General features: G+C 55.8%; 1 long non-coding RNA gene across 1 annotated transcript; it reads right to left on the minus strand.

The window, feature by feature from the left end:
* Nucleotides 1-9,213: 9,213 nt before the first annotated feature.
* On the minus strand, nucleotides 9,214-10,877 carry LOC140711390 (uncharacterized). Its single transcript, XR_012092568.1, has 2 exons — nucleotides 10,157-10,877; nucleotides 9,214-9,566 (listed from the first exon to the last, which is right to left on the minus strand). It is a non-coding gene; the product is annotated as an uncharacterized lncRNA (long non-coding RNA).
* Nucleotides 10,878-20,976: the final 10,099 nt, after the last annotated feature.

A 20,976-nucleotide genomic window follows, 5' to 3' on the forward strand; every position in this document is an offset into this window, starting at 1 on the left:
CATCCACTCACGCGCGCGCGCGCAACCCGCCCGCCCACACGCACACGACCCCCCACCCCCCTCGCGCGCCCCGCGTGCGAGGAGGCGGACCGCCCGATCCGTGCCCGGCAGCCGCGAGGAAGTCGGCGACCACACACGCGCGCGCGGGCAGCGCGGCGGGGGGGGGTACAGCCCCCCCCACCCCGCGGGGCAGCCCCGACGTTCGGGCAGCGAGCGAGAGGCGGACCGCGGTGCCCAGCCCGAGGGACAGTCGCGCCCGTGCGGCCGCAGCGCCCGCGCACGCCTCCGGTCGAGGCCCGGGGCCCGGCCAAGGCCCGGCTCCGAGCCCCGCCGGCGGGCGCGGGCGCAGGGGTGGCACACGCCACTCGACGGCCAAAGCGAAGGCGACCAAAGCCGGCCGGCGCGCCCGCCCCGCCCGAGACGGGGGACCGGGACCGGGGCCGAGGGCCCCGGGCCGGGCCCCACCCCCGACCCAGGGGGGAAGGGCGAGCAACCGGCCGGGCTGAGGTCGACCTTCACACACACATCGCACGGACACCTGCCCGGGAGGGACCACCGGGCCGCACTCGGGCGCACGCACGCGCCGAACGGGGCAACGCCACGCGGGGAGAGGACGGGCCTCCCCCGCGACGCCGACAACGCCCGAGACACACGCCTCGGGGGAGGGCCGCGGCAGGCCTGGGAAGCGAGGCGCACCCGGGGCGGGGGCGCGCGCCGACCCGATGCGGAAGAGCCGGCCGGGAGAAGACGAGACGCCGGGCGAGGCAGGCGGCCGAGCGGGGTGGGGGGCGCCGAGGGACCCCTCTGGCGCAGCCGACCGCCACCAGGACGCACGCGGGGATCTCACCGCCAGCAGCCTCCGAGCACGAAGACGGCCCCACGTGGCACCTGGAGCGGCCGACCAGGCCTTCGGCGATCCCCGCGGCTCCCCCACCGCCACACCCAGTCGCACGCGGCCAGAGCCCCCGGAACCCGCTCTCCCCCGCAACACGCCGCAAAGGCCGACCCAAACCCTCCGGGCGCCCACCGGGCCCCACGCGGGGCGCCACCGACCCGGTCCCGAAGGCGCGCGCCATGGGGACGCAGACACCGGGCCAACCAGCGTGGCCGGCGGCGACGCCCCCAGAAGGCGGAGCCGGGTTCGGGCCCAGACGGGGCGGCCAACAGCGCAGAAGCCGGTGAGCCGCTCGGGGAAGAGAGGATCGGCAGGCGGCGGGCGGGGAAAAGGGGCACAAGGCAGGCAAGGAGCCAGGGGGCCACGGGGACGAGGGCACGGGGAACCCGCGGAGGGCTACTCGGGCAGAAAACCTCAGGCACAGCCGGGCCACCAGGAAAACACGGCCACGGGATCCCACCGCCACAGACACGAGGGCGGTCCCGCGGCGCCCCGCCTGGGACGCCGAACGGCCCTTGGGCAACCCACCGAGCAACCCCCCTCACGAGCCCCGGGTCCTGCCACCGGGGGCCCCGAAGCAACCTCAGCCACAAGCCCAACACCAGGGGCCGCATATCGCTCGTTTCTCGTCCGTCCCGGACCCGGTCCCGCTCCGGGAGACCGGCGCACCCCCCGTGGGGACGGCTCGCTCCCCAAGAGCCAGGCGGCCCAACCCCGCGCCACGCGAACGCGGTCACCGACACCGGTCGCGGCTCGGCACAGGAGCGGGCGGAGAGCCGGCTCACAGCGGCGTCCCGCGCCGGACGGAGTGCCACGCGCACCCGCCGCTCGCGGCAGCCTTCCCAATCCGCTAGGACGTCGGGCCCGGCCCAGCGGGATCCTCCCCCAACACGGAAGGGGGAGGCGCGGGCCACAGTAGACGACGAGCCGCACGCTCGGCCCCCACCGCGGGGTCCGGCGGAACCCTCACCGTTTCCCCAGCCTCATCCCGTCGAGGGGGGAGCAGCGGGGGAGGGCTCTCTGCAAGCGAGTCGCTACGGCAGCGCTACCACAACGCAGAGAGAGGCGGCAGGCCGGGGGATCCGGTACCCCAAGGCACGCCTCTCGGATCGCTAGAGAAGGCTTTCTCACCGAGGGTGGGTCACACTCCCCACCCGCCAGTCGCCCCTCGTCGGGCCCACAGAGGCGCTCGGGGACACCTGGGGAAGGGAGGGGGCGTGTGGCGCGAGGAGAAGAAACCTGCGGCAACCTCGAGCGTTCGCGGTCAGGGCAGGGGCCCGGCTGGCGCGCGTGCGCACAGCCCCCAAAGGCCCCCCCGCCGTCCACCCACCTCCTTTCTGCGAGGTAAAGCACCTCCAGTGAACCCACACACGACCCGTCGGAGGCAGAACGGCAGCCCCTCGGCGGCCGGCCGGCGCACGCGTGGCCGGCCCGAGCCCACCGCGACCGCTCACACGGCCCGCGCTCACCCGCCAGAGGGGAGGCACGGGACGTGCGCTCGCCGGACCAGGCGGCGCCCTTCCCCGCGTGGGGAGGGGCGCGTCTCACTCGACCGCCTCGGCCCACACCCAACGAACTCCCTCAGGACCCAACGCGCCGGCACCGTGGCGGCGACCGGAGGAGGGGGCGCTGGGGGTGGGAGCGACACACCACCGCTCGGCCTCGGGCACCTGAGGGACAACCCGGAGCGCTCCAGGAGCACCGCAAAGACCCAGGCAGAGCCAGCGCTCGTGCAACGCCCGAGAGGGCAGCACGACGGGCCGGCGGGACAGCACCCCCACCGCCGCGGAGGGGGGCGGCCCCGCAAGGCGACAACCACAAGAGGCGAAAGCGAGGGGTGCCTGCTGCGTCAGAGGACCCCGCCGACCCCCGCCGAACGCCACGAGGCAGACGGCGGGGGCGGGACAGCAAGGTCAGGCCGGGCTCCGCACCCCAGCGCCTCCCAACGCACCGCTCACAGGCGGGGACGAGAGACAGGGGGCCCCCGCGGGCGGGACGAGAAGAACGGGTCCCATTCACCATGAATGGCCGCCCCTCGCCCGCCGCGGCTCGGTCCCGGCCCGGGAGAGCACGACATCACCACATCAATCAGGGAAAGCAACCCCGGAGCGGGGTCGGTCGGTCAGTCAGTCAGTCAGCCACAGCCTCCCCGGAGGCCAGCGAGCAGATCAACCTGACCACCCCCAGCTCCGGGAAAGGGGCGGCAGACAACCCGGCAGAGACGAGGAACGCCTGACACGCACGGCACGGAGCCAGCGGGAGTGGGGTTGTCACGGCCGCCCCAGGTGCCCACAGCAGGGAGCGCGCAGCGGCAGGGTAAGCCCGCGCCGCCTTCCCCGCCGCCCCCGGGTGGGTCAGAGACCCGGACCCAAGGCGGCACCGGGAGTCGGGACGCTCAGACGCACGAGAGACCAGGCACACACGGGCCCCAGCAGGCGGCTCCAGCACGAGCAGGGCCGGCTAGCCGGGTCACCGGGAGGCCCAGAGGCCCACCACGCATCCAGAGGCCCGACCTCTCCAGCGACAAGTCGCCAGAGGACAGCGTGTCAGCAATAACCCGGTGGCCCAAAATGCCGGCTCGGAGTGAAAGATATACCTCCCCAGGGGACAGGAGGTCGAGCCACCGACCACGCCGCCGGCCCAGGGAACCCGCGACACGGACATCTGTCCCCAAAATCGCCACCATCGCAGCCAGACACGGAGCACCCAGGGCCCTCTGGTCGACCCCAGGACACACGCCGGAGCAGCGCCGGGCCAGGGACGTCCTCCCGGCCACCCGTGCCACGCAGGGGCCGGCCCGTGTCTCCAGAGCGAGACTCGGAAGCGTTTTCGGCCGTCCTCTCGTACGACCGGGACACACGAGGGACCGAAGGCCGGCCAAGTGTGACCCCTCGGGCCGCACGCGCGCTCAGGGAGCGCTCTCCGACTCCCCACGGGGACTTGAAAACAAAAGGTCACGGCAGAGGGGCGGCGGCCGGGCCCGGGGACCGCTCCCCGGCACCCGGGGGACGAGGCAGGACGGTCCCCGGCTCCCCACGGGGACTTGGGGAAAAAAATTCGGCCGCTGCCTCAGACGGCCAGGATGCGCGCGGGCCCGCGACCGGGCCGGGAAGGGTGTCCCCAGCCTCCCGCCCCAAGCCCGGTGGGTCCCCGCGGGTCGCGGGTCAGGCCTCGGGAGCTGAGCTGCGGCGTGCTGGTCGACCAACCCCGGCAGCCCCCACACCCGGCTCAGGCCCGAAAGCGCAGCGACAACCTCTCCCCACATAAGCCTGCACGCCCGAGCTCTGACTCACAAGCGACGCGCCAGAGCTCTGGCGCGACCGGGACAGCCCGGCTGACGACCGCGGTGTTTCCGGAGCTCTGCCTAGCTCACAGCGGGGACGGTCCCCTCCCTCGGCAGCTGCCACCGCAGCTCCGGAAGCCAAGGGAACGATATAAAAGCGGCCGCCAGATGGAGTCCGACAACCGTCGCGAACGTCACCAAGACAGATCCGGATGGCAGGCCGGCCCGCCGACCGCGAAACCGAAACCGTGAGTCGAGAAACGCTATCCCGAGGCCGAAAACGCAGCCCCTCTACCCCAACCCCACAGAAACGGTCCCCAAAGCCTGTCTCTGCATCGACCGCGACAGAGTCAGAAGACAACCCACGGCGTGTGGATGTTCGGAGAGGCATCTCGGAGGGAGAAACAGCAAGCAAGGACTCGGTCGCGGGCCGTTGAGGACACAGGGAGACACAGATTGCGTAGGCTCTTCCTGAATCCAGACAGAGACGGAGGGAGGGAGGGAGGGAGGGAGGCAGGGAGGGAGGGAGGGAATGGAGAGAAGAGACAGATGGTGAAAGGAAGGGAGGGAGGGAAGGGAGCAGGGAGAGAGGGAGGAAGGAAAAGGGAGAGAAAAGGGAGACAACGTGGAAAATGAAGATGATGAAACGTCACTTTTCAAAGGTTACATCTTTACAGGAGAGATGGAAAGGAAAGAAACCTGAAACAGAGAGAAAGAATGAGGAAAGAAGGGAAAAAGAAACAGAGGAAACAGAAAAGAAGGACAGAAACGGAATAAAAGAAATAAAGAAAGCACGGAAGAGAAACGAACAAGAGAGAAAGGGAGGGAGGCAGGGAGGGAGGGAGGGAGGAAAACATAGAGAAGGAGACAGAGAAAGAAAGAAGGGAAGAAAAACACAAAGGAGAGAAAGAAAGAAAAGACAAATAACAGCATAAATATTTGCATTTTTAGCTAAATATGAGATATAAAAATACATCAAAACAGATGAAAATATTTGTCTTGATCGAGACCATCCCGGCTAACATGGTGAAACCCCGTCTCTACTGAAAAATACAAAAAACAAACTAGCCGGGCGAGGTGGCGGGTGCCTGTAGTCCCAGCTACTTGGGAGGCTGAGGCAGGAGAATGGCGTGAAGCCGGGAGGCGGAGCTTGCAGTGAGTTGAGATCCGGCCACTGCACTTCAGCCTGAGCGACAGAGCGAGACTCCGTCTCAAAAAAAAAAAAAAAAAAAAAAGAGAATAAATAAATAAATACATACATACATACATACATACATAAAAAAAGAAAGAAAGAAAGAAAATATTTGTACTTATACACATGAATGAATAGATGAAAATAAATACATAAAAAATAAAATAACATGAGCAAACAGGCCAGGCACGGTGGCTGACGCCTGTGATCCCAGCACTTTCAGAGGCTGGGAGAGAGAGAGAGAGAGAAAATGAAGGAAAGAAAGGAAGAAAGGAAGAAAGAAAGAAAGGAAGGAAGGAAGGAAGGAAGGAAGGAAGGAAGGAAGGAAGGCAGGAAGGCAGGCAGACAAAGAAAGAGAGAGAGAAAGAAAGAGAAAAAGAGAAAGAGAGAAAGAAGGAAAGAAAGAGAGAAAGAAAGAAAGAAGAAAGAGAGAGAGAGGGAGAAAAACAGCCAGAAAGAAAGACGAGAGAAGAAAGAAAAAAAGAAGACAGAGGAAAGACAGACAGGAAGAAAGGCAAAGCAAGAAAGCAAGAAAACAAGACAGCAAGAAAGCGTGACAGAAAGATAGAAAGAGACAGAAAGAAAAAGCGAGAAAGCAACAAAGAAAGAGAGGGGGGGAGTGGGAGAGGCGAATCTCTCTGCTTTCACTACATGCGGGGAGAATCAGGAAAGCCCCCACTAAACAACAAGGCCGGAAGTGGAGCTGCCATCTGTGAAATCCGAGCAGAAGAGTCCACACGGGTTAAAGACACGAAGAAAGACAGGGAAACAACTGCTCAAAGAGAAGAACAATCTGGCCCAGCCAGGGCCTGTCTCCTGAAGTTGTCTGGGCAACGAGGAGGGAGTGGGACGGAGGGAGGGAGGGCCTCCGAGGCTCGTGTCAAACAATAAACGAGAATAACATAAAAGGAAGTTAAAAAAAAAATTACGCATCATTCGTAGCATCACTGACGCCTCGAAAGGCGAGAGGCATATGTTTATGTCACTGTGGGACTGTTGTCTTTTTTCTTTCCTTTTTTTTTTCTTCCCTCTCTTCCCGGAAACTCACTTTTTAATTATTTCCTTTTCCTTTTCCTTTTCAGTTTTATTTTTTATTTTACTTTCATTTTTATTCGTTTATGTATTAATTTATTAGTAGTAGTAGTATTTTTTGGAGAGGTTGTCTCGCTCTCTCGCCCAGGCTGGTGTACAGCGGCGCGATCTCGGCTCACTGCAACCTCCGCCTCCCAGGTTCAAGCGATTCTCCTGCCTCAGCTCGGCCTCCCGAGTAGCTGAGATTACAGACGCGCACGACCATGCCCGGCTAATTTTTGGTCTTTTGACTGGAGACGGACGGGGTTTCACCATACTGGCCCTGCTGATCTGACCACCTCGTGATCCAGCGATCCACCGCCCCCGGCGTCCCAAAGCGCTGGGATGACAGGCTTGAGCCACCGCGCCGGGCCGAGTTATTCATTTTATTTTCTTCCTAATTTTTAATTGTATGTATGTATGTATGTATGTATGCATGTATCCATCCTTTCTTATTTTTTGAGACGGACAGAGAGACACAGTGAGAAACAGACAGAGAGAGAGAGAGAGAGAGAGAGGGAGAGAGAGAGAGAGAGGGAGAGAGAGAGTGAGAGACCTCCCCTTGGGCCTCAATGGTCTTTGCAATGTCCTTTCTTCAGAGATTCTGCAAACACAGTGTTTCCAACATTTTGAATCCAAAGAAAAGTTTAACTCTGTAACATGTATCCACAGATCACTAATCAGTCCCGATGATAGTTTATTTCTGGTTTTTCTCTGGGGAGTGTCGGTTTTTCTCCACAGGTTTCAAGGGGCTCCCAAAGTCCCTTCGCCGATTCCCTTAAGAAGAATATTTCCAAACCGACGTATCAAAAGAACGCTTTCACTTTGTGAGAGGAATCCCCACATTACAAAACCGTTTCACACATAGGCTCTCTTCAGTTTTTATCTGGGGATAATCTGTTTTTCACCCTAGGCCTCAATTGCAGCCCACATTATTTTCACAGATTCTACTAAAAGAGTGCTTCCAATCCGCTGAGTCCAAATACAGTTGTACCTCTGTGCGAGGAATCCACACACAAAGCAGTTTCTCAGGTAGCTTCCTTCTAGCTGTTATCAGGAAATATGTGCTTTTCCACCATTGGCCTCAAAGGAGTCCCAAATATCCTTTTGCAGATTCTACCACAGAAGTGTTTCCAACCTGCTGAACCGAAACACGGGTTTAACTCTGTGAGATGAATCCACATCTCACAAAGCCAATTCACAGATAGCTTCTTTCTACTGCTTCTCTGGGGATATTTGATTTTTCAACATAGGCCTCCATGGGCTCCCAAATATGCCTTGGCAAATTCTAGAGAAAGCGTGTTTCCAACACGTGAATCAAAAGAAAGGTTTAACTCTGTGAGATGCATCCAGTCACGCAAAGCAGTTTCACAGATCGTTTCGCTTCTTCATGGCTTTTCTCGGGGGGACAATCTGGTTTGGACAACCGGAATTAATGGGCTTGGAAATGTCTTCCCACACACTCAACAAAAAGAGCATTTCCAACCTGCTGACTCACACACACACACACAAACAAACAAAGAATACGTTCTGCGCTGGCAGATAAATCCAGACATCACGAAGCAGATTCAATGAAATATTCTCTCTGGTCTTTGTCTGGGGATATTCAGTTTGTCACCATAGGCCTCAAGGGCTCCCACACGTCCCTTTGGAATCTCTACAAAGAGAGCGTCTCCAACCCGCCTAATCAAAAGAAAGGTGTAACTCTTTAGGATGAGTCCACACATCGCAAAGCAGTTTCTCAAATACATTCTTTCTCATTTTTATCTGGGAATATTTGGTTATTCGCCATAGGCCTAAAGGGGCTCCCAAAAATCCGTTCAGAGAGACTGCCAAAAAAAAGTGTTTCTAACATGATGAATCAAAAGAATGGTTTATCGCTGAGAGATCAATCTGCGCATCACGAATCAATTTGACAGATAGCGTCTTTCTTGTTTCAATCTGTGGATATTCTGTTTTTCAACGTAGGCCTCAATGGGTTTCCAAATGTCCCTTCACAGATTCTACAGAAAGCGTGTTTCCAACCTCCTGGTTCAACAGATGTATCCGTTCGAGGTGAATCCACACGTCAAGAAGCAGTTTCACCAGTAGCATTTTTTCTCGTTTTCATCTGGGGATGTTCAGTGTCACCATAAGCCACAAAGGGCTCCCAAATGTCCCTTTGAAGATTCTGCCAAAAAACTGCTTCCAATCGGCCGCGTGCAGTGGCTCACGCCTGTCATCCCAGCATTTTGGGAGGCAGAGGTGGGTGGATCACCTGAGGTCAGGAGTTCAAGACCAGCCTGGCCAAAACGATGAAACCCCATCTCTACCAAGAATACAAAAAATTAGCCGGGCCTGGTAGCGGGTGCCTGTAACCCCAACTACTTGGGAGGCTGAGGCAGGAGAATCCCTTCAACTGGGAGGCAGAGGTTGCAGCGAGCCGAGATGGTGTCACTGCACTCCAGCCTGGGGGACAGAGTGAGACTCTGTCAAAACACACACACACACACACACACACACACACACACACACACACACACCCCAAAATGCTTCCAATCTGCTGAATCAACAGAAAGATGTAACTCTGTCAGAGGAATCTACACATCGCAAAGCAGTTTTGCAGATAGCTTCTTGTTAGTTTTTATCTACCGATTTTCTGTTTTTCACCCTAGGCCTCAAACAGCTCCCAAATGCCCTTTTGTAGATTCTACAAAAGGGGCGCTTCCAACCTGGTATATCAAAAGAAAGGTTTCACTCTGTGAGATGAATCCACACACCACAAAGCAGTTTCAGAGACAGCTTCTTTCTAGTTTTCATTTGGGGATATTCGGTTTTTCACAGTAGGCCTCAATGGGCTCCCAAAGGTATATTCGCGGATTCTACAGAAAGACTGCTTCAAACCTCCTAAATCAAAAATTTGTTGTAATTCTGTGGCATGAATCCACACATCACAAAGCAGTATCATAGAGAGCTGCTTTATTATTTCTGGGGTGGGGATGTTCGCTTTCTCACAATAGGCCCCAATGGGCTCCCAAATGTCCATGCTGCTTCCAAACTGCTGAATCCAAAGGCAGTTTTAACTCTGTATGAGGAATCCACACAACAGAAAGCTGTTTCATGAAGACCTTCTCTCTCGTTTTTATCTGAAAACATAAGATTTTTTCACCATACGACACAAGGGTCTCCTAAATGTACATAGACAGATTCTACAAAAAAATCCTTCCAACCTGCTGATTCAAAAGAAAGGTTTAACTCTGTGAGACGAATACACACACTACAAAGCAGTTTCACAGAGAATGGTGTTTTTTTGTGTGTTTGTTAGTTTGTTTGTGTTTTGGTTTGCTTTTTTGTTTTTTGCTTTTTTTTTGAGACGCAGTTTCGCGCCTGTTGCTCAGACTGGAGCGCAATGGCGCCATCTCGCCTCACTGCGATCTCCGCCTCCCAGGTTCAAGCAATTCTCCTGCCTCAGTTTCCCTTCCCGAGTAGCTGGGATTACAGGCATGTGCCACTGCGCCCCGCTAATTTGGTATTTTCAGTAGAGACGGGGTTTCTCCATGTGGGTCAGGCTGGTCTCGAACTGCCGACCTCAGGTGATCTGCCCGCCTCGGCCTCCCAAAGTGCTGGGAGGACAGGCGTGAGCCACCACGCCCGTACTACTTTATTGTACATAATACAATACATAAATTGTATTGTATTTACATTTATGTATTGATTGATTGATTGATTTACTTACTTATGCTGCCTGATCAAAGGTCACTCCGGCCCAGTCGTCAAAGTGGCCATTTCCTAGGCAACCAAGAAGGGGGGAGCTTGGAGGTGGGGGCGGGGGCGGTGGAGAAGACACAGTTGCCCCAGGCTGTGCGCAGGCGGCCTGAGCTTCCTTCCTCTGTTGAGGCCTCCATTTTCAGAGTAACAGTGGCCGCTAGGTGATGCCCGACGTCTGCCAATGAGACTGTCAGCCTGGAATGAATTGGGATCGCCTGGAGGGGGAGGCGGGAGGCGGAAGGATGGAGGCCCCCACAGCACAGTGGGTCACCGCGCCCTCCCAGGCGATCCCCACAACTCATCGACCAGGGCCCCTGGGGGCACACAGCCTAAGACCCCCCCCACCCATCGGATCATCTGGAACTTCTGTCCGTCCGGAGACGAGAGACGAGAGACGAGAGACCGACTGGAAATTCTCTCGGTCAAGGTCCAAACCTAAAAGAATCACTGACACAGACATCAGGACTAACAAAGACAATTTGTAAAAGTTTCCGTGTTTTGGGTGAATCCGTGTATTTCTGTATCACAAAATTACTGATTTTGAACGTTGCGGTTTTTCTACTCCTTACGTGTACGGTCCTGTGATAGACAGACCAGGGGACTCCTCAGCTCGGAGTCCATGAGGCCAGAAGCTGACATCCTAAATTTCTATGTAGAATGAATGTAAGCAGGCCAACCAAACACTGTGCCGTAAAACTGTCCGGAAGACAAGCGGTGGTGGTTGGGGGGCGGATGGGGGGGGGGGGGGGGGAGCCGGGTGCGGTACGCTCACGCCTGTCATCCCCGCACTTTGGGAGGCCGAGGGCAGGCGGATCCCTCGAGATGGTGGCCATTGCACTCCAGCGTGGGCAACAAGAGTGAAAACTCCGTCCAAAACAAGAACAACAACAGAAACGTTAAGTGCTGTCTGCTGTTATTTTTGCTTCCCACCCTGAGAAGAACATAATACAGCTGCTGTCTACCTGCCTGCCTGCCTGCCTGCCTGCCTGCGTGTCTGTCTGTCTGTCTGTCTGTCTGTCTGTCTGTGACAGGGTCTCGCTCTGTCTTTCGCCCAGGCTGGAGTGCACTGACACCATTATGGCTCACTGCAGCCTCAACTTCCCCGGGGTTAGGGGATTCCTCTAAGGGATCCTATGGATGGCCTCGGCCTCCCAAAGTGTTGGGGTTACAGGCGTGAGCCACCAGCACCCGGCCTGAGTTCACACATCTGGTCTCACTGCGTCTTAACCAGACGCCCGTGAAGAACTCAAGTCAAGAGAGAGAGAGTCGGCAAGAGACTTTCAGCATTCTCTCCCAAAACCAGTGAGGTGGATGGCGGCCGTGTGTCCCAAGCTCCTGTGGTTTTAGGTGGCCACGCGTAGAGGATAGATTTCAAATGTTTCCAGAGAGGCGCAAGCCACAGTCATTCAGGACATCCGAGCGCGAGATGGGGTTTCTGACAGCGACTTAAGGGCCAGGAAGGGCCAGAGTCTGCCAAGGCCCTCGTTCTAGGGTGGGGCCGATGGAACCCCAGGCAGAGGGAGCCAGCGGTCCGCACAGAGAGAGCTCCAGCCCTAGGCCCCACCGTGCAGACCGACTCAGAAGAAAGAGAGTCCCTCGTCCTACATATGTCACATCCCTCCACCGAACTTGGGAGCGGATCCGCTTTCCAAACATGAGGTGACTCTCGGTTTGAAATGGATCACAAGGGGCCGGGCTTTCCAGAGTCGGCATGATAAAGAAGTCATTCTGTGGCACAGAACGAGGTGTGGCTCTTATCGAGACTCTACAGTGAAAGGCAGTGAAACAGGGCGAAACCCCGTGTCTACTACAAATTAAAAGAGGAGCCGGGCATGGTGCCGCTGAAGGCAGGAGAATCGCTGGGACCCGGGAGGCAGAGGTTGCAGTGAGCTGAGATCATGCCACTGCACTCCAGTCGGGGGGACAGAGCGAGACCGCATCTCAGAAACAAACTCACAAAGCCAATCAAGGTGTTTAACGCAACGAGTCACCCTCGGGTCTCTTGACAGGATACGTCCAGCACCCGGGAAAACAGGGAAACGTCGAGGGGTGGGGTGGAATCTATTTTGTGGCCTCAAGGGAGGGTTTGAGAGATACTCCCGGAAACGTGACTGCCTAAGGAAGCCCCTCCGCCCAAGAAGCGAGATTCATTTCTAGCCTGTAGCCACCCACGAGGGAGAATCGGGCTCTCTACAGAACCCCCCCCCCCCACCCCCCGACCCACCCCCCGACTCGTGAAATGGTCTCTCTCACTCCGTCAGGCTCTATTCACGCCGTGTGGTTTTGTAACCTCCAGCGCGTGTGCGTGGGGTGGGGGATGGGGTGGGGTGGGGGCGGCTGTGGACAGAGGAAGGGAAAAAGCGATGGTGTCCCACGGGTGCCCGGGACCGTGGGTCGTGGTTGGGGTCGCCAGAGCCTAGGGAACTCATCGCCTGTCAGGACGTCTCCCCTCCACGTCCCCTCTCTGCCCTACGCTCCGCATCTTCGCAGTTCAGTGGAGACCTGGTGGATGGAAGTCGCCGTCCCTTTGGACTTTAACCGAGGAAGGCCGGGCTCCCAAGTGTCTCCCGGTAGTTGGGGCCTCGGGCAGGCTCGCCAGGATGCTGACGGTGATGGTGATGGTGATGGTGATGGTGATGGTGATGGTGATGGTGACGGGTGATGTACGTTGGAGGCCTCGGGCCAATGCACAGGGATGCCTTTGACCTCGTTGGGAGAGGTCAGCTTTGCGGAGTCCCGTGCATCCTTCCGGAGACTCATCCAGCGCTAGCAAGCATGGTCCCGAGGATCCCAGCTCTCAGCAGAGGCACTTTTGTTCACACAGAATCCTGGGCAGGCAAGGTCTCAGCAGGCTTAGGCCTCCTAGCCAAGAGGCCGAAGCCACTTCTGGGATATTTTCACAGAGCCAGTGGTTCTTTGAAGTGCTTTCAGATACAGATTTGAGAAGTGCTTGCAGATACAGATTTGAGACAGAACGGACAGGGCTTGGTCCCAGGTCCTTTAGGACACGGGCAGAGGCACATTGAGAAAACCCTCCCAGCATCCTAGGTGAACAGAGGTATGATTTTTTTGAGACACTCGAGGGAGAAGCAACCCCAGATTTTAGGGTGGTATCTTTATTATTATGTAGTATCTCTGAGGTATCCAAGTCCAGAAATCAACTCACCACTTCTGTACAGCATTCTGTGGGAAGATCAAATCTGGGGTGTCTAAAGTTAAGAATTGAGGCCTTGGTACTGGATTACATTAGAGGTACTTGAGCTCTTTTGGCAAAGAAAGAGAAGGTGGGAGATAGCGAGAGCGAGAGAGAGACAGACAGAGATACAAAGATACACACAGAGAGAGACAGAGAGAGAGAGAGACAGAGAGAGAGACAGAGAGAAACAGACCAAAAGGGAGAGAGAGAGACAGACAGAGAGAGAGACAGACAGACAGGCAGGCAGGCACACAGGCAGGCAGAGAAACAAAGTAAGACAAAAGACAGACAGAGAAGAGAGAGAGAGAGAGAGAGAGAGAGAGAGAGAGAGAGAGAGAGAGAGAGAGAGAGAAAGGGACAGAGACGCACTGAGACAGAGAAACAGACAGAAAGAGGGAGCGACAGGCAGAGAAAGAGAATCAGACAGAAGACAGACACAGTGAGAGAAACACAGGCAGAGAGAGACAGAGAGACACAGACAGGGAGAGAGAGACAAAGCCACAGACTGAAAGACAGGCAGAGAAATAGAGTAAGACAGAAGACAGACACAGGGAGAGAGACAGGCGCAGAGAGAGAGAGAGAGAGAGAGAGAGAGAGAGAGAGAGAGACAGAGATGGACAGAGAGAGACGGAGAGAAACGCATAGAAAGAGGGGGGGAGAGAGAGAGACAGAGAGAAACAGACAGACAGGGGGAGAGAAAGACAGAGAAAGAGAAAGAGAGAGAGAGAGAGAGACAGACAGACAGACAGGAAGAGAAAGAGACTAAGGCAGAAGACCGACACGGAGAGAGCGAGCGACAGAGAGACAGAGAGAGAGAGAGAGAGAGAGAGAGAGAGAGAGAGAGACAGACAGGCAGAGAGAGAGAGAGAGAGAGAGAGAGAGAGAGACAAACAGACAGGCAGAGAGAGAGAGAGAGAGAGAGAGAGAGAGAAACAGACAGGCAGAGAGAGAGAGAGAGAGAGAGAGAGAGAGAGAAACAGACAGGCAGAGAGAGAGAGAGAGAGAGAAGGCAGACAGAGACAGACAGAGAGACAGACAGACAAAGACAGAGAGGGACAGAGAGAGACAGAGAGAAACACACAGAAAGAGAGAGAGAGAGAGAGAGAGAGAGAGAGAGAGAGAAACAGACAGACGGGAGAGAGAGACAGAGAGAGACAGACAGACAGACAGACAGGAAGAGAAAGAGAGTAAGACAGAAGACAGACACACAGAGAGAAATAGGCAGAGAGAGAGAGAGAGAGAGACAGACAGAGATGGGCAGAGAGAGATAGTGAGAAACAGACAGAGAGAGAGAGAAGCAAACAGATGGGGGGGGAGAGAGAGAGAGAGAGAGGCACACAGAGAGAGAGAGGGAGAAGACAGACAGAGAAAGAGAGACACAGACACAGACAGAGAGACGGAGAGAGGAGGAGGAAGGGCGTGCTCAAGAAATAATTACACATATTTTATAATGCTTTTGATCCCATAAACGGTGGCCGGGGTATGCTTTGAAAACAACAACAGCAACAACAGCAACAAGAGCAGCAGCAGCAGCAGGAGCAGCAGGAGCATCTGCTTATGGATTTCTAGAAAATAAGATCTCATGAAGTATAGTACACATCAACCGGCTCTCACTACATGTCGAGAGAGTCACAAATGCACTAGTTAACAACAGGAGAAAACAGCAGCTAACCTGTCTTGGGGAAAATACACGTCTTCCTGAAAATTGGGGATTTCTTTTTTTTTTTTTTTTTTTTTTTTTTTGAGACGGAGTCTGGCTCTGTTGCCCAGGCTGGAGTGCAGTGGCCGGATCTCAGCTCCCTGCAAGCCCCGCCTCCCGAGTTCACGCCATTCTCCTGCCTCAGCCTCCCGAGTAGCTGGGAGTACAGGCGCCCGCCACCTCGCCGGGCTAATTTTTTTTTGTATTTTAGTAGAGACGGGGTTTCACCGTGTTAGCCAGGATGGTCTCGATCTCCTGACCTCGTGATCCGCCCGTCTCGGCCTCCCAAAGTGCTGGGATGACAGGCTTGAGCCACCGTGCCCGGCCGAAAATTGGGGATTTCTACTGCACCTGAAAAGAAACAAATAAGAACAAGGAAAAACACAAACAAAACAAAACAAGCCAACAAACACGGGCCAAGGCACCGTCCCTGGAAATCTTTTTTTTTTTTTTTTTTTTTTTTTTTTGAGACGGAGTCTTGCTCTGTGGCCCAGGCTGGAGGGCAGTGGCCGGATCTCAGCTCACTGCAAGCTCCGCCTCCGGGTTCACGCCTTTCTCCTGCCTCAGCCTCCCGAGTAGCTGGGACTACAGGCGCCCGCCACCTCGCCCGGCTAGTTTTTTGTATTTTTTAGTAGAGACGGGTTTTCACCGTGTTAGCCAGGATGGTCTCGATCTCCTGACCTCGTGATCCACCCGTCTCGGCCTCCCAAAGTGCTGGGATGACAGACTTGAGCCACCGCGCCCGGCCCCCTGGAAATCTTAAGTGAGCAGAGTGTTAGTTTTCAGAAAGCGTTTCTACTTGGGGCAAGTACTAAGAAGGCCCATACTAGAGCTGTGACGCCCTTCCCATTGTGGAAATATGCTGGCGGGAGGGAGGGAGGAGAAGAGAAAACATCATGATCAAAGGTGATTGAGACCCAGCCGGGGTGAAGCTTTCCTACGGAGGGAGGCCTGAGGAGCGAAGGCGGGAGGGGGAGAAACCCCACAACTCCAGACCAGCCCGATTGCCCACACGGGTCAAGGGCTATGCCATCGGCCCAAGCTGCCTCTGGGGAAGTGGGACCGTGCCGCCCCCCCATCTCAAAAAACGGTGGCCACTGAGTGAGGCCTGACTACCACCGATGCAAATGTCAGCCTGGCAAGAATGAGATCGCCGGCAAGGGGTGGGGGAGGGGGAGAGAAGATGGAGGCACACCCGGCTGGCTCCGGAACGTTTCCAAGCAGGATGTTGGGAGGCGGGGGGTGGGGAGGTTGAGGGGAACCCACCTCACTGACTCACTAAATTCAGGTAAAGGAACGTGGGGGAGGGGTGGAGCCGCGGGGGTGGTGGTGGGGCGACTTGAAAATTAAACTGACCCCTCATACAGCCCAAGTCGAAGAGTCTATGCGCATTACAGAAACCAACACACAAAGAAAACTAAAGCGACGATAAAAGAACAACAGGGGCCGGGCGCGGTGGCTCAAGCCTGTCATCCCAGCACTTTGGGAGGCCGAGACGGGCGGATCACGAGGTCAGGAGATCGAGACCATCCTGGCTAACACGGTGAAACCCCGTCTCTACTAAAATACAAAAAAAAATTAGCCGGGCGAGGTGGCGGGCGCCTGGAGTCCCAGCTACTCCGGAGGCTGAGGCAGGAGAATGGCGTAAACCTGGGAGGCGGAGCTTGCAGTGAGCCGAGATCGGGCCACTGCAGTCCAGCCCGGGCTACAGAGCCAGACTCCGTCTCAAAAAAAAAAAAAAAAAAAAAAAAAAAAAAAAAAAAAAGAGAACAATAGGGCCCCCGCCAGGGCGGAGGTTACCTAGGCAACGAGGGAGAGAGGGAGGGGCCTCCAGAAGGGAGGGCGAGAAACCGGTTGCCCCAGGCTCGGTGAAGTTTCGGCGAGACCTCCCTCCGTGCCACCTCGACTTTCAGTAACAGTGGCCGCTAGGTGATGCCCGAAGACAACCGATGCCTGCAAGTGTCAGTCGTCACGGAAAAAGAAGCAAAGGATGGATCGCTCTGGGTCGGGGTGGAGGTTGGGGAGGGGGATGCGGCGGAGGCACACTGCGTCGCCGCCGGCGTCTCCCGGATCCCTCTCAAAACAGGCCGTCTCCGGGCCCAGGGAGTCCTCCCACGCGATGCCCGCGACTGGTCGACCAGACCCCCCAGGGTCACAGCCAAAGTTTCTGCCCCTGGGATCACCTGGCACTTCCATTCCCCCAGAGAGAAGAGAGGACGACCAGGGGCGCGGGCGCATGGAGGACGCCAGGGGTGGAGGTGGGAGCTACCGAAGACAGAAGTGCAGTCATTAGCGTGTCAGAGTAGACTCCAGACCCACGACCTCGGAGAGGCAATACCTGAACGAGTGTTAGTGCATGACATCCACGCTCCCGGACACAGCGTGGATTTCACGGGGAAGGCAGTGCCCATCACACTCCCTTCCTGTTCCGGGGCCAGATTTTGCTCCCGATGTACCCATTTCTCAACCGTGTTCCCCGAGGTCCACCCTGTCGTGAATCAGTCATGAATCTAGTCAGTACGGTGAATCGCGGAGCATCCACATTCCACCACTAAGATCGGAGTCCGCACACTACACATCGCCCCACGTGGTGTCTCCCCAGAAGAACATCACCGCCGTCCCAGCCCAGTAGCGATACAGTGCCATTTCTGTCATTTTCTCTTTCTTGCTTGCCATTTATTTATTTATGTAATTTTGAGACAGAGTCTCACTCACTCTACAGCCCAGGCTGTAGTGCAGTGGGACGATCTCGGCTCACTGCAACCCCCGCCTCCGCCTCCCAGGTTCCAGCGATTCTCCCGCCTCTGTCTCCCGAGTAGCTGGGACCACAGGGGTCTGCCCCACCGCGCCCGACTCAGTTTTGTAGTTTTAGCAGGGACGGGGTTTCACCATGTGGGCCAGGCTGGTCTTGAACTCCTGACCTCCTGATTCACCCGCCTCAGCTTCCCAAAGTCCTGGGATGACAGACGTGAGCCACCGCGTTCAGTCCCTACAGTGCCATTTCTTAGAAATCACTCGCGGGAACACACACTTATGGGTCACGTGTGAAGAATTTCTCTTTTTCTATTTTTCTCCCTCTTTTTTTCTGTGTGTGTGTGTGTGCGTGTGTGTGTGTGTGTGTGTGTGTGTGTGCGCGCGCGCGCGCATGGGCGGGGGCGGTGGGACGGAGTTTCGCTCTTGCTGCCCAGTCTGGAGTGCAAGGGTGCCATCTCGGCTCACTGCAACCTCCACTTGCCAGGTTCCAGCGATTCTCCTGCGTCAGCCCCGCGAGTAGCTGGGATTACAGGCCTGCGCCACCATGCCCGGTTCATTTTGTATTTTTAGTAGAGACGGGGTTTCTTCATGTAGGTCAGGCTGGCCTCGAACTCCCGACCTCAGGTGATCCACCCGCCTCGGCCTTCCAAAATGCTGGGATGACAGGCGTGAGCCACCGTGCCCGGCCTTAGCCGTGTATTTTAAAGTCGAGGAGCTTATCAGGGAAATATGAGAAGTACGGACGTCACACGTGACAGAGAGAAAAGTCTGCGAATGGCCCTTCCGTCCAAGTGGGGACCCGGCGAAGATCTCCCGAAATCATGCACCGAGTGGGGAAGCCCGGCAAGGCCCGTCTGTGTAGATTCCTCTCAGCCTCTCTAAGCACGCACTTCTCACTTTCGTGGAAGGGGCAGGGCCCTCTCTGGGACGGGGGGATCTGACAGACAAAGAGACAGACGTAGAAAAAGAGAGATGGACAGGCAGAGACAGAGAGAAACGGACAGAAAGAGCAAGAGAGCGAGAGAGCGAGAGCGAGAGCGAGAGCGAGAGAGAGAGAGAGAGAAACAGAGTAGACAGGGAGGGGGAGAGAGGGAGAGAGACAGACAGAGACAGACAGGCAGGCAAAGAAAGAGAGTAAGACAGAAGAGAGACACAGTGAGTGAGAGACACAGGCAGAGAGAGAAAGAGACAGACAGAGAGACAGAGAGAAAGAGAGGGACAGGCAGATAGATAAAGAGAGTGACAGAGAAAGACATAGACGGACAGTGAGAGACAGAGAGAGAGAGAGAGAGAGACAGAGAGAGGCAGACAGACAGACAGACAGGCAAAGAAAGAGAGTAAGACGGAAGAGAGACACAGTGAGAGACACAGGAAAGCCAGAAACTGGACAGAGAGATAGCGATACAGTGCCATTTCTTTCATTTCCTCTTTCTTTCCTTCTTTCCTTCTTTCCTTCTTTCCTTCTTCCCTTCTTTCCTTCTTTCCCTCTTTCCCTCTTTCCCTCTTTCCCTCTTTCCCTCTTTCCCTCTTTCTTTCTTTCTTTCTTTCTTTCTTTCTTTCTTTCTTTCTTTCTTTCTTTCTTTCTTTCTTTCTTTCTGTTTTGAGACAGAGACTTGCTCTGTCGCCCAGGCTGGAGTGCAGTGGCGCGATCGCGGCTCCCTGCAACCTCCGCCTCCCGGGTTCACACCATTCTCCTGCCTCAACCTCCCGAGTAGCTGGGACTACAGGCGCCGGCCACTACACCCAGATAATTCGTTTGTATTTTCAGTAGACACGGAGTTTCACCATGTTAGCCAGGACTATCTCGATCTCCCGACCTCGCGATCCGCCCACCTCAGCCTCCCAAAGTACTAGGATGACAGACGTGAGCCACTGCGTTCAGTCTACAGTGCCATATCTCAGAAATCACTCACAGGAACAGACACTTATAGGTCATGTGTACAGTTTCTTTTTTTGTTTTGTTTTGTTTTGCGCGAGGAGGTGGCGGGACGGAGTTTTGCTCTTGCTGCCCAGGATGGAGTGAAATGGCAGAGGGGACACAGGGAGTCAAGCTATGGCAGAGATGACACGTCATTCAGAGCGTAACGTCCACAGCGAAAGGTGGTAGGGCCGGCACTTTTAAAGGCTGAAATACCGGCGGCTCAGGCCTGTCGTCCTAACACTTTGGGAGGCCCAGGAGGACGGATCACTTGAGGTCAGGAGTTCGAGACCAGTGTGGCCAACATGGACAAACCCCGTCTCTACTCTAAATACAAAAATTAGCCGGATGTGGTGGTGTGCGCCTGTAATCCCAGCCACTGAAGAAGAATCCCTGGAATCCGGGAGGCAGAGGCTGCAGTGAGCCGAGGGAGGGCCACTGCATCCCCACCTGGGTGACAGAGTGAGAGAGACTCAGTCCCCCCCTACCAAAAAAGGAAGAAAGGAAGAAAGGAAGATGAAAGAGAGAAAGAGAGAAAGAGAGAAAAGAAAGAAAAGAAAGAAAAGAAAGAAAAGAAAGAAAGAAAGAAAGAAAGAAAGAAAGAAGAAAAAGAAAAAAGAAAAAAGAAAAAAAAAGAAAAAAAAAAAACAGGCCCCGCCGCCGCCGGGCGCCGTGGCTCACGCCTGTCATCCCAGCACTTTGGGAGGCCGAGATGGGTGGATCACCTGGGGTCACGAGTTCAAGAGCAACCTGGCCAACATAGTGAAACCCCGTCTCTACTAACATAGAAACATTTGCGGGGCATGATGGCGGGTGCCTGTAATCCCAGCTACTCAGGAGGCTGAGACGGGAGAATCGCTTGAACCTGGGAGACGGTGGTTGCAGTGAGCCGAATTGCAGCACTGCACTCCAGCCTGGGTGGCTGAGTGAGACTCTGTCTTAAAACAACGACAACAACAACAACAACAACAACAACAACAACAACAACAACAGCAACAACAACAGCATCAAAAAAGTAGCAAACGCACAAAAAAAGAACAGGCCAAAATACTCCATTGTCACTGAATGTTCCGCCACAAGACCGGAAACCCCCTGACTCAGGTCAAGGAGGTCGTGTTTCGTTCTCTCTCTCTCTCTCTCTCTCTCTCTCTCTCTCTCTCTCTCTCTCTCTCTCTCTCTCTCTCTCCCCCTTCTCCCCTAACTTTTATGTCTTTTTGAAGC

The sequence above is a fragment of the Chlorocebus sabaeus genome, unplaced genomic scaffold (assembly GCF_047675955.1).
Source record: "Chlorocebus sabaeus isolate Y175 unplaced genomic scaffold, mChlSab1.0.hap1 unalloc_scaffold_932, whole genome shotgun sequence".
Taxonomy (NCBI): Eukaryota; Metazoa; Chordata; class Mammalia; order Primates; family Cercopithecidae; genus Chlorocebus; species Chlorocebus sabaeus.